Source organism: Triticum urartu, chromosome 7, assembly GCF_003073215.2.
Source record: "Triticum urartu cultivar G1812 chromosome 7, Tu2.1, whole genome shotgun sequence".
Classification (NCBI taxonomy): Eukaryota; Viridiplantae; Streptophyta; class Magnoliopsida; order Poales; family Poaceae; genus Triticum; species Triticum urartu.
Window position 1 is genome coordinate 59699247 of NC_053028.1, and position 13641 is coordinate 59712887.

Consider the following 13641-nt stretch of genomic DNA (forward strand, 5'->3'; position numbering starts at 1 on the left):
CTCTACTTGACTAGCTCATTAATCAAAGATGGTTATGTTTCCTAACCATAGACAAAGAGTTGTTATTTGATTAATGGGATCACATCATTGGATGAATGATCTGATTGACTTGACCCATTCCGTTAGCTTATCACTTGATCGTTTAGTTTGTTGCTATTGCTTTCTTCATGACTTATACATGTTCCAATGACTATGAGATTATGCAACTCCCGTTTATTCATTCTTTATACGTTAGGTGATATGAGGTTGAACAGGCTTTAGAAAAAAAGCAAAGAAGGGTACATGAGGGTGGAATAAAAATCAAAAAGATGACCCCTTCTTTCTTCCTGAGCATTACCGATAAATATTCATTCTTTATACGTTAGGTTGGGTTCAGATGTATATCATTTATTATATGAAACCAAAAAGAAGAAATGACAAGAAAGTTGTATATAGATGGAGGAATAAATTATGATGTGGAAAACAAGATAGGGGTTCAAATCCTATCATCCCTACCTATTACTTCTCCTATGGGCAGTAACGAGGGATCAATTGAGATCGATTCAAATTGGACAAAATTCAGAGTTTCATTTTTCTATATGCATGAGGTACAAAAATCATCCTTTTCTTTACTGCTTTATCTCCCGGAAAGCGCTCTTAGTTCAGTTCGGTAGAACGTGTGTCTCCAAAACCCAATGTCGTAGGTTCAAATCCTACAGAGCGTGATTCTGTTCTTGTTATGTCGAATCCAAAAAAAAAGAACTTATATAAATATAAGAAAATGAGACAGTAATGAGGTCCATATCGTCATCGTAATAAAAAGAAAGATCTGCAAGCATTCTTTATGGGAGTCGGGGCTTTCTGATTTGAAGTTGCTGGAAAAGGACCTCTGTGATCGGTTGATCATTAGTCGTTTTTTTAAGGTAAGTAGGCAGGGGTTTCTTGATCGAAACCGAACTTCAATTCCACCCAGCTCAGATTCTATGCAGCAGTGGGGAAGACCTGTTTATACTTTTATTGAGAATTCCATTTCTTCCTGCCGCACCCCAATTCTTTCCCAGTAGTTGAAAATTGATATGATATCTTGAACCCAGGGGGCTCCTATGTTCTGGGCAGAGGCATTGATGCGGGCTATTAGAATAAGGTGGTAAGGTCCAGGCATCTTCAAACCCCACATATGCCCTCTTTGATCTAGTAAGGGGAATGAAAGAAACAGGAATGTTGCACAGTAAAGTGTCAGCACTCATCCCCAAACTCCATAGGCCCCGCAATAGAAAGAGTTTACTTCGGTGCCGGAGAGCCGAAACCGCTAACCGAAACAAGACATATTCACTTTGACCACAGCCACCCGCACTTGCCTACCCGACTGGCTATTTTAGCTATTCTCTCTTCAACCTTCCTCTAACCTAAAATAGTCGTACCGCTCCCCCTTTAGAGATAGATTTCTTTATTCTCTAAGCTAGCTAAACGCCCGAAACATAATAAGCTAAGCCTCCGTCGATTTAGCCAAAGCAGGCCTGGAGAAAATAATGGGAGTCAGTGTCCCTTAAACGCCTCGTTTCCTCTTCTTTACGGTGGCTTCTTCTTAAATGAAAGAAGATCTCTGCTGCGCTTATTCCTTCAAACTCGAAAACAGTGGTTATTACGACACCAGGTGAAATAGCTGCTTTTTCTTCTCTTCCTCCCCTCGACCTATTGAAGTTGCGCTCACCCGCAGCCCTAAGCCCTACAGTTCCTTCGCTTACCGCCTAATCTTAATCTATTGCCCTGCCTCCAAGAGAAGAAATGGCACCAACCGATACAATGGCAGCTAGTTCCAGGGAAGCTGCTTCAATGGAAGTTGGATTGCCTAGTTGCTTTTGAGTTCGATTTGAACTAGTTTCCAAGCTTTTTTTTCATCCATGCCTATAAGTATAATTATCTTTTCCAATCCGAGTGTTCCATCGGACTTACTCCATTTGCTTCTAGGGTCCATTTGCTTCTAGGGATAGATAGGGCTGGAGTCGTCAGTGCTAGAATGAAATGTGAATGAGAGCATAGATTGATTGTCTTACTGCATGTACGTATAGTAACCAAATAATAATACTAAGGGTCCCTAATACTAATCTCGACATGAGAGGAACGTGTCCTCTCGGCCTTGATATATACTAACAAATATGGTTTTTTCACTCAGACATGAGAGGTGAGATCAATTATATGATGGAGACAGATGGAGGAGCAGAAAGTGAGAGATTATGGCGTGAAACACATGTAAGGTGTACAACTCTTGAGACGGATGCATCGAGGTGCCGGCCTGTGAGAACGCTCGTCATAGTGTTGCGCCATAATTTTGTGATGGGTCTTTCGTTTTAAAATTAGGAGTTTTTCGGGTCTAGTTTACCGGTCCGTCAATAAATGCGTAAGAAAAGTGAAATAGTTGATGTGATGGATGTGCCCAGTATCGATCAAACATCGGCTCGATGCAGGATTTCAATAGAACGGAAAACATCGTAAGTAGTAGAGGGATAGGTACTTATTCCCGGCCAGCGGTATCATTGCTGCTCCCCGCCTAATGCGGATCATTGTGTAATGCTTATGTGAAATCTCAATCCAAAACGGATTCGTTTCGTTGGAAAAACCAACGCCGACGTCAAGATCAGTCTCCTTTCCTTTCAAAAGTGAGCGAGCAGAGCTTACTTTTCCGTGCTACCCCATCCCATGTTACCGTTTCAAAATAACAATCCTCTCTTATTATATGCTTCATCTACCGAACCTGATTTGACACTCATTTTCATACTTTTTTTTATATTATCTCCTCTGACGAAGACGAATTGGCAGAAATTTCCTTTTTGCTGCGCGAGTGCAGTTTCTATGATCTCAATTGCCAAATGGCTCTCGAGTTTATAAATCTTATGAACGAAGCCCCACTATATTGATATATAGAGCAATAATTAGGTCCTTTCAATAGACTTTCCGTAGCTATAATTCGATAGACTTTCCGTAGCTCAGTACTGCTGATCGTTGACGCCCGCAACTGTACTTACGGCTGTACTTGTGAAAAGAGATAGAGCCGTCTCGCTATCACTCAAAGATGGTCAAAAAGCTAATAGATGGGCCACAAAAGGTAGAGGAGAGGGGGTAAGAAGAGTAGACTTACTACTGGATACAAGATAGTCTGAGTACACACAGATGTACATGTACATGACTACTCGCCATCCTATATGACTCAACAACAGAACAACACGCAAGACACTGATAACGAATTTTGAAGTTGTACTAGTAGTCTAGGACTAGGAGTGAGATGCATCAAGAATAGAAACTCAACATGAGGTTTGCTGTCAGGTACATGCCTGCTGGCAAAAAGATGTCTGTTCAAGATGAAATTTGCTGCCAGTAGTAGCGTCACTACTGTGTTTGTAGACGGCATCGTTTACAATTTACCACTTTGCCAGAAGCATTGTCAGCGTTTCCAGTATTTAAGAAACTCAACTTTCAATCCTTTTGGAGTTTTGGAGGATGGGAGTCATTTGAAGGAACTAAACGAAAAGGACGGGAGATAATGTTCCTCAATTTGGTACACTGGTCTTTCAATAATGTAGAAATTTTGACATCATTACCAGGGGAATCAACCTTCCCTAACCTCCAGTTTTTCCATATCGAGGATTGTCCAGAGTTCACATGTGCGTTGCTAGTAGTGTGGCTTTATTGACCACATTGGATCTGTGTGTCACATATGAAGACAGGGAAGCAATCTCAGCAGCGGCTAAGCATAGTTTGAGTCAAGTGCTGGTGGATGGCAATGAAGATTCTAATCATCTTTGAGTCATCTGTATTCGAGCTATTTGCTTGTTTTGTCCAGCTCGAAAGTTTGTATGCTATAAGATGCGGCACACTTGTCCACCGGCCAGAGAAAGAGTTTCAAAGCTTGGTTCTTGGGAACCTAGAGATTCGGGGTGCAATAAGCTCTAGATACGCACAACATCCTCTTGAGCCATCAACATCTTCAGAAAGGAGTCAGATCTTGCAAAACATGCAGTTTCTAGAGATAAATGGTTGTGAAAGCTTGTTAGAGATCTTCAATGCGTATGAATCTCTCAGGGCAATTCAAATCTATGAGCGTAGTAAGGTTGACTCCATATTCGGCATGAGGCTGCCGCAGCAGGGCGAGCGAGCATTGTCGGTTTCACAAGGGGCAGTGTCATCCTCATCAACTGGAGGCAAGGAAGAGCATTTCCTCTATCCATTTCTAGAATCTCAAAAACTAAAACAACGGCAGAGCTTAACGTCAGCGTTTCTCGATCTTTCCCGTCCATGAAGTCTACCCACCATGAAAGATGCAGATCCCAGTCACCCCTAAAGGATGGGCCACAAGCATATACCCATATCTCAATTTCTCTGCATCAGAAACTGCCCTGCTATCAAGACACTCCCCACATGCCTGCAGCAGCGACTGGGCATCTTGCATAAGAACTAGATGCGCAATATGAAGGTATGGGCAAACTTCAGTTTCCTTCTCTGTTAATTAATTTGCCAAACTCCAGAAACAAAGTCACACATGTCTTATTCGTGCATGTAAAATTACTAGTTAGTGAAAAAAAAGTAGTTAAGAAAATTACAACATATATGGCATGACTAGCTAGCTAGTACAGACGAACATGTGAGCAAATATTTCTTCCACCTAAATTCCCTTTCAATATTGATGGTTCACGTTTAATTCTAACGCCAGTGTTGATACGTATGAGCAGGACATAGACTATGAAAGCCCAAGACATGGAAAAATGTCATTAGTAAGAACTAATGTGCTGTAGGTCCAAAGTACTCTCCCCAAGGACTTGCAGAACATGATGTCCGTACCAGCAGCCGACCACCGTACATGAACAAAGCTGCTGCTTTCCCTACGTTGGTGTGCCATGATTGTCGTCTGGCTGTCATTCCGACTAGCTCAGATGTACTTCTCTATGTACGAAGCTTGAACAATCATTCATGTATGTGTGATGATATTCGTTTTCGATAATGCACTTGCGTGTGGCTTCTTATTCAGAACTTGGCGAGGTCTTCCTTTTCTAAAAAAAGAACTTGGCGAGGTCTCAATTTTCCTCCTAGTGAGCTGCACTTGTGTGCGTGATCGTACGCGAAAATGAGGTCCATACAATTTTTTTATGTTAATTCCTGAGAGAAATACACAATTATGCATGAATATATTTATGTTTTGTTTTCCACATCCTGCGGCTACAGCAAAGCTGAAGCACAGACAACTGTGTTCTTTGTGTATTGAGTAACGATGTAGTATGTAGCTTCTGAGCTACGAGTACACTCGGATGTAGTTTGTAAAGTTATCCGGCAGATGCTAATGCTATGAGTAACAGGGTAGACTTTACACAATATGCAGCTGATCAACACCTGAGTGGTGTGGTGGCAAAACACTACAGCCAATTTTCAGAAACTATTGAGTCAATTCTGAAACTTTAGCTAACATGGATCGTTATTATAATCGAAAAAAAGAATACCTATAGATCGCTGTGTATGATTGATGTGACATTTAGGATGACCGATTGCTCATAATCCTGTAGAATCTTTTTTTTTTCGAATACCTAATCCTGTAGAATCTATAAGAACCACAACTTGATTATAATGACATATATAATTTTCACTGGCATACACATAAGACTGTAGAACCCAGTATTGAATGCTGATCACTGAAAGGTTCCATAAGCTGCATTGTTCTGTACTGGAAACTGCAAACTAGAACTTATGAAGATTGCATCTGGATCCTGGATAACTAACACTTAAACAGACCAAACACTTGTTTGAATTCTAGAACAATTTCCACAGAACTAACCAAAGCAGTCCAAAAATGCTCTGCCTGACGGAATTACACTTTCCTTTACTATGGTTTACTGCTTGCGTACCTTCTAGTCCAGCCTTTGAGGTTGTGGTTCCACCTTCTTGCTCCACTGGTGCCACATCTTCTGGAGCACAGATCTGGGCGCCCGCCATCCGCTCCTCAACCTGCATATCGTCGTTGACCTCTTCTAGCACCATCAGTAACTGGTTTGGCATCTTTCTCCAGATTTATTTTGTGTTGACATAGAGTGGGACTAATGCCCTTAATATCATCAAGAGTATAATCCAATAGCAGCACCGTGCTTCTTCAGAGTTTTCAATAATTTCTCTTCTTCATGCTTTGAAAGGTTAACACTAATAATAACAGGATATATCTTCTTTTCATTAAGATAAGCATATTTAAGATTATCAGGCAAAGGTTTAAGCTCAAACACGGGATCACCCTTGGGTGGAGGAGGATCCCCTAAGATTTCAACAGGCAAGTTGTGTTTCAGAATACGTCCTTGTTTAAAGAATACATCATCTATTTCCCTTCTTTCATTCATAAACATATCATTTTCATGGTCTAGCAAATATTGTTCTAAAGGATCATTAGGAGGCACAGCAATAGAAGCAAGACCAATAATTTCATCCTTACTAGGAAATTCCTCATCACGGTGTTGTCTACGAAATTTAGAGAAGTTAAACTCGTGAGACATATTACCTAGACCAATAGTAACAACATCTTTTTCGTTGTCTATCTTAGCATTAATAGTGTTCAAGAAGGGTCTACCAAATATAATGGGACAATAGCTATCTTGTGGGGAACCAAGAACAAGAAAATCAGCAGGATATTTAGTTTTCCCACACAAAACTTCAACATCTCTAACAATCCCAATTTGTGAAATAGTATCTCTATTGGCAAGTTTAATTGTGATATCAATTTCTTCTAACTCAGCAGGTGTAATATCATGCATAATTTCTTGATATAAAGAAATAGGTATTGCACTAGCACTAGCACTCATATCACATAAGCCATGATAACAATGATCTCCTATTTTAACAGAAATAACAGGCATGCCTATAACAGGTCTAGGTTTATCTTTAGCACCAGGCTTAGCAATTCTAGCAGTTTCATTGCAGAAGTAAATAACATGCCCATCAATATTATCAGCCAACAGATCCTTAACAATAGCAATATTAGGTTCAACTTTAACTTGTTCAGGCGTGTATACGTTTTAATATTACTTTTGTTGACAACAGTTGAAGCTTTAGCAAGATCCTTTATCCTAACAGGGAAAGATGGTTTCTCAACATAAGCAGTAGGAACAATAGGATCATTATAAGTGATAGTCTTTTCTTCAACTTTAATAGGTGCAACTACTTTCACTTCTATGGGAGGATTATATTTAAACCACTTCTCCTTAGGGAGATCAACGTGAGCAGCAAAAGATTCACAAAAAGAAGCTACTATCTCAGAGTCAAGTCCATATTTAGTGCTAAATTTACAGAAAGCATCGGTATCCATAAAAGATTTAACACAATCAAACTTAGGTGTTATACCTGACTCTTTATCTTTGTCGAGATCCCAATCTTCAGAGTTGAGTTTAATTCTTTCCAATAAATTCCATTTGAATTCAATAGTCTTCATCATAAAGGAACCAGTACAAGAAGTATCGAGCATGGAGCGATTGTTGTCGAAAAGCCGAACATAAAATATTTGAATAATCATTTCTCTCGAGAGCTCATGATTGGGGCATGAATATAACATTGACTTAAGCCTCTCCCAAGCTTGAGCGATGCTTTCTCCTTCGCGAGGCAAAAAATTATATATGTAATTACGATCACGATGAACAAGATGCATAGGATAAAACTTCTGATGAAATTTCCTATTTCAACCTCTGTTGCTTGGCACGTCTCCCATTGTGATGGTGGGCTGCGCTCCCGATTGATTAGCATCAACATGAGGTCACTAGCTTTTATGACAGAGGGTTATGCATCCCGAGCTGGTCATCTACCTCCTAACAAGAGATAAGAGGGGAGCGACCTCTTCTTTGATACCTATTCCATCCGGGCCATACTGCTATGGTCTAACTGAGGTGCAATAGGCAATTTTATGGACCTCACGAGTAGTATTTAGAGTGGCCATAATTGTGATGATGCAAAGTGTCTTGGATCTCCACTGGGGAACTAAAGGACTTAGACCTGAGCTCATGGTAATATATTCTCGGAGGTCGAGCACCGATGTTACGCAGCATTTCAAGTAAATTTTAAATCCTTGAGTTGATCAGTTGAGTTCAATAGGTCAGATGGCGATGCGACTGGTGTTGAGATATTACTGGCAGAGAGTGAAGACAGTATCACTGAACATTAGCTTTGCCTGCCGAAGGAGAACGCATCGCTCCCAAGGCCTTGGAGAGGCCTTCGCTTCATATGTGAGTGGTATTGATTACTTTTATGCACTCCAAGTATTATCAAGTGACCTGTTAAATTTCAGCACAACTTCATATAATTTTTCCTTAGCAAATTCTTCCACCTACCAGAGGCTGCCTTCACTCCCCGGCAACGGCGCCAACATGTAAAGAGTCGATTGGAGAAACGGTTGAGCTAAGAATGCAGCTGCTCTGTGAGAGCAGCTGAAGCTATCTATGTCAAATGACTTTCTGTCTCCGGTCCATTTTTTGGAAGCAACGAGTTGCCCGGCTGCCTACGTTATTGCATTCGACTTCATCTGTCTTGCTGCACTGGTTCTTACTATGACTAAACATTGGAGAGTTCAAATCGTGACATTGTACTTGGAAGAATTAACCTTCAACGTCTGAAGATTTGGTTATATCTGCAGAAAAAGTATAAAGACGGTCAACGGGGTGTATCTGCAAAGCGACTAACGTTTGGATTCGACTGGTTACTTAATACTGATTCTCATGGAGATACCTGCATTTGTCGTTCTGCTGTAAAGTTTCAGGAGCCACTACCGTCTCCCTGATTATTGACATTGCGCTTGGATCGTATATAATGGTCCTTTGGTGCTCCACCATGGCCTTGTTCGGGACCGGTGCTATTTCACCTCCTCAACTCGAACCCTTCGAAGTCAAGGTAAGTTGACATACCTATTAAGTGCGAAAGAGCTGATCACTATGATAATGATGTCCTGAGTTTGTTTCGCTAACTTGCTCTATGTTGGAGCAAACCATCTTTCCCCTGTTAAGAGCAAAAAAGACGATCTTGGCTAGAAGCGAGACGTGTCAAACTGGTTTGGCAACATAAATAATATACAAACGTGTTGACTACGCTGGAACACGTTAAAAGTATTGGAACCTAATACCTTGCTATTCCGCTTAAGGGGAAGTTTGTTAAGGCGGAGTAAGAATTGAGTCCTGGTGGATCGTTATTCTCACTTCATGGCAATGTAGTAAGAGCTGTATTACATTGCATAAAAGGCTGTGAGCTGCCTAATGATAAACCTATAGCACCTGTTTGGCATGCCGTTATTTGTGAGGTTATTATAGGGAGATTCAAGTTTGTTTATTCAGATGGCGTCATCTAGTAGATTGAATGCTAGTGCTATGCCCAATACCTCATTTTTTATATCACGACTTATGCACTGAGTTATTACTGCTGGAGTTTGAAAAGACTTTGATATCAAAATTTCACCTTGCCAGATCGACGATATAAACGTATATTTCTAGGCACAAAAATGGCGGTGTGATTGGTCCCATAAGGCAAGAATGGGTTGATTAGTTTTGAATAGTGGCTGAAGTGACTCCTATCTGCTTCATGAATTTTTTGGTTTCTTTGGTTCGCACCAGTAGAGTCATGTCGGTCTCCTTTGTGATCTGTTTGGTACAGTGACGCCTTGGCTGATACACATTCATCCTAAGATCGGACACCGACAGAAGAAATTAGTCTTGTTACAATTGGTAAGGTAATATTGTTCAGAGTTTCTCGATATTGGTTTCACTTAAATTTTGTTCAGAGCACAACCCGTGAATGAGGTAATTACTAGTAAAGGGATGGAAAATCGTGATTGGTCTGTCGCTTCTCTCATGGTGTAGCACTCCTATAATGCCGTCTTTTTTAGATAGATGGGGCTAAGAAGGATGAAACAATTGGATAGTGGTTATGAATGAAGGAAGGGTACTGGAGGGAAATCGATGTAACTCTTTAACTCCCTATGCTGTATTACGCGAAAACAACCAACTATAGATTGTCTGGACTCTAAGAGGGTCTCCTCCACCCAAGGCGTGCTCCGTGTGGGAGTATTAAACCTTTGGTATGGATAATTTAAATTGCTTTAGTCTTACCGATGAAAAAAGGATCTGAATCTGTTATTTAATATCGTGGATTAACCTGATTAAACGCATATGAAGAGAGACATTCAGTCGCTTGAAAACAACTCTGGGAGAGAAGGCCCACTGGTGGCTGGGTATAAGTGCGATTCCTTCCATACTCTCTCGATGCTAGCTTAAAAAGGGCTTGTTAGTCAGCTTCCTATTCTGTTTAAGTACGGATAATTGGTTAAGTCTGGCTACGAAGATTTGTCCGAAACGTCAGTATTACTGGACTGGATCATCCGACGTAGTGTCACCGAAGAATTCTCGCGATGTTTGGGAGGTTACGGAAGTTTAGATGCGCCGTGGTGACACGCAAGGGAGGCCGAAGTGGATTGGTGTTTTCGCCTGCGAAGAAGCACTGTGGCGCCTAAGTAGAGTACCCATCGGACCTGGTGGGTACCTACACACCCCCAGAAGGGTCTGGGACTGACGGATTACGCAGCGTTGTAACAATAGGGTAACAGGGTGGTGAACTCACGGTCAGTGCAGAGCATTTTTGGTCTGTCATTGTTCGATAGAGGTTATGCTAGATTCACAGTATGATGATCTTCAATATGTAATAATAGTATTGCAAGATTTCAGTCACAGAACTAATCAGCTTTATGGAACGTATTTCAAGGATCAGTCCAATATCGAAGCCGTACATGGGGTTTTCAAACAGTCTAAAGTTGTATAAGGCCAAGTGACAAATGTGTTATTACTTCGTAGGAGTAGGATTGAATACTGCATAGGCTTGTGTTATCTTTACGAATATACGTAACAGGATTAGGTCCATGTCGACCATAAAAAAAAGAATTTCACAGAGATTATGAGCACGATCCGGTCAACCTTGAATGCCAGCCTCAGAATATATGCACTAGAGCGGACTAATGGTATATATTCTGTTTTTGTTGCGATTTCATTAAATAAGCTCATCTGTGTAGCTATAAGTTTTCAGAACATTTGAGCTCATACGAAGGGTACCTAGGGATATAATTAGAGCTGCAACGTCGTTTTTGCCAGACACTACTCCCTCCATGTGTTGTATTGCCACGACGGCTATAGTTCGATTGAGGTTATTCAGTCTACCTTGTACTGGTCATAGATTCAGCATCTGAGCCGGTACTTTATCAGAGTCATTCGAGTGCACATTCGCTAGCCTACAAGAATAAGGCTAGATATCTACAATCTGTTTGTCCTCTCAATTCCACACCAAGAAACACGAAAGTTGTCTGGTGGTTCAGCTTTGGCTGTAGCCGCAGGAATGTATGGAAATAACATGAACATAAAATATTAGGTTCATCCTAAATTCTGGGTCTTTCTCTGGAGATTTGAGACATAATAAAAATTGTATGGGAACTCTTCGGCCGCCAATACACCCACCCTGCAGCTCACTTATGGAGGATAAATTGAATAGTACGTCGTCCAGTTCTTTTTACGAGATACAGGGATGAGCGGCTACGGCAGTTCTCGATCTAGATGCCACATAGTGAGTGTGAGTGGGGCGCCTGCCCCTCTGGCGCATAGTGATGTTTATCCGATAAAAACGAATATACAGCTCAGACACATACGTGTAAGTTGTATTCTAGTTCAAGCTTAGTTAGACAGTACGAAGAAAGATACAATTCTGAGCTCTGTCGATGTACTTACTTGACTGACGAGGTCCTGAACGTACATATCTGGATCACACCCGCTATGACTTAGAGGGAAAGCACGCAGGACTTTTTGGCATGGCTACGTGTGGTGGCTGCTATGTACGGAGACATCGAGTCTGCAAGTCTTGGGGAGAGTGGACTCTTATTTGGGCCCCTACACATGCACATTAGTTGTCTTACTAGAATCGATTTCCGATGAGTTATTGAGTCATACGTTTCATTAGGTTCTATTGTCCTGCTCTACAGTATGCCACGCCGGATTGGGGCGTTAGATGATATAACGCCGTGGAGCATATTATTTGAAAGGCATTTAGGAGTGGGGACAAGGTAGGCCAAGTAGTTGCGTCACGGTTTGTCTTGGGTACTAGTGCCTCGCCTAGTCATGCCCATCTATGTTGTCAATTATTCTTAGGCGATGTATTTTATTTCACTAACTAACATTACATTTTTAACATGCCCCTCCAATAATCGACATTGTGGTGACTTTCGCCTTTGCTGGCAGTTTGGCTCGATGTATTAATCCCCCGAGAAGCGCACCTGAAGTTTTGCCTTACCTTGTATTGAGCGCATCTAGATTCTCTCATGAAATGTGCCCAGTCTGCTGTCGGCCAGGAGCAGAATGTTGGGTGAGTGTTCTTTGAGGTAGCGGCAATTCTCTGATGACGAAGAATTTGGAGAGGATATGCGGTTACTACTGCTTGTGAGCCATCCTCGTTTTAGGGGTTGGACTGGGCAATCTGCTTTCATGGTGGGTAGACTTATGGACGGGAAGATCGCGAAACGCTGACGTTAAGCTGCGTGTTTTTAGTTTTGGAGATTCCTAGAAATGGATGCGGAAAGCTCTTCCTTGTCCAGTTGATGCCAGGATGAATGCCTGTGAAACGGATCGTCCGTTGCAGCTGCTTCCTGGTAGCCCTATGCCAGTATATGGAGTAATCTTTACTACTTCATTATGTAATGAACACTTGCCCTGAGAAGTATTCATACGATTGAAGTCTCTCTAATGCAGCGCTTTACACAAGACCATTTATCCTCTAGCTAAACTGCATGTTTTGCAATGATCTGCGTTCTACCTTATCTAAGGAGGCTGATGGCTCGAGAGGCTGGTTGGCTGCGTTCATTCTTAAAGAGCATTTTGCAGCGCCGAACTCTACGTAGGTCCGCAACGGGAGATGGTACACCTGCTTTGACTTTTCTCTGGCGGGTGGACAGTGTGCCGCATCTTATAGCATAATCTAAGCTTTCCGTAGTTGGTATCGTAAATAACCAGACATAATAGCGTCGAATACAGATAACTCATAGGTATACCGATAAGAATCTTCTATATGGCACGTTCAAGTCAACAGAAAAGCCGTCGACACTCTATACTTATTCTTACGGAAACACGCATGAGCAATCGAGGCATTGAGCGTTCAGATGTGGACACACTCAGATCCTTGTGGTGCGACTCATGCACACTAACTGAGGCAGCACATGTGCAACCTCGCGACATATCTGTGTACTATTTCAGTGGAAAACAACTGGAGGTTAGGAAGGTTGATCCCCTGGTAATGATGTAATTTCTACATTTGAAAGACCAGTGTTACCAATTGGATGGAACATTTTCTCGCGTTCTATGGTTTCGTTTAGTTCCTTCACATGATCCATCCTCCATAAACTGCTCAAACAGGCTTGAAATGTTTTGAGTTCTAGACTCAGGTGGGTGACCTGGACAATAGAGAGCTTCATGGCAAAGTGTCAATTTGTACAGACGGATGCGTCATTTACAACACAGTAGTGACGTAACAGAACTTGCAGCAAATGATTTGCAATCCGACTGAACAGACATTTTTTGCCAGTATGCATGTACCTGACTAGTTCAACATCTTCGTTTCTTTCGTAGACGTGTTGTC

The 13641-nt window shown here is 41.5% G+C and overlaps 1 non-coding gene across 1 annotated transcript; it reads left to right on the forward strand.

Annotated features, from left to right (window-relative positions):
• The first annotated feature begins 630 nt into the window (after positions 1 to 630).
• TRNAW-CCA lies at positions 631 to 704 on the forward strand. The gene has a single exon. It is a non-coding gene; the product is annotated as a tRNA-Trp (tRNA).
• Positions 705 to 13641: the final 12937 nt, after the last annotated feature.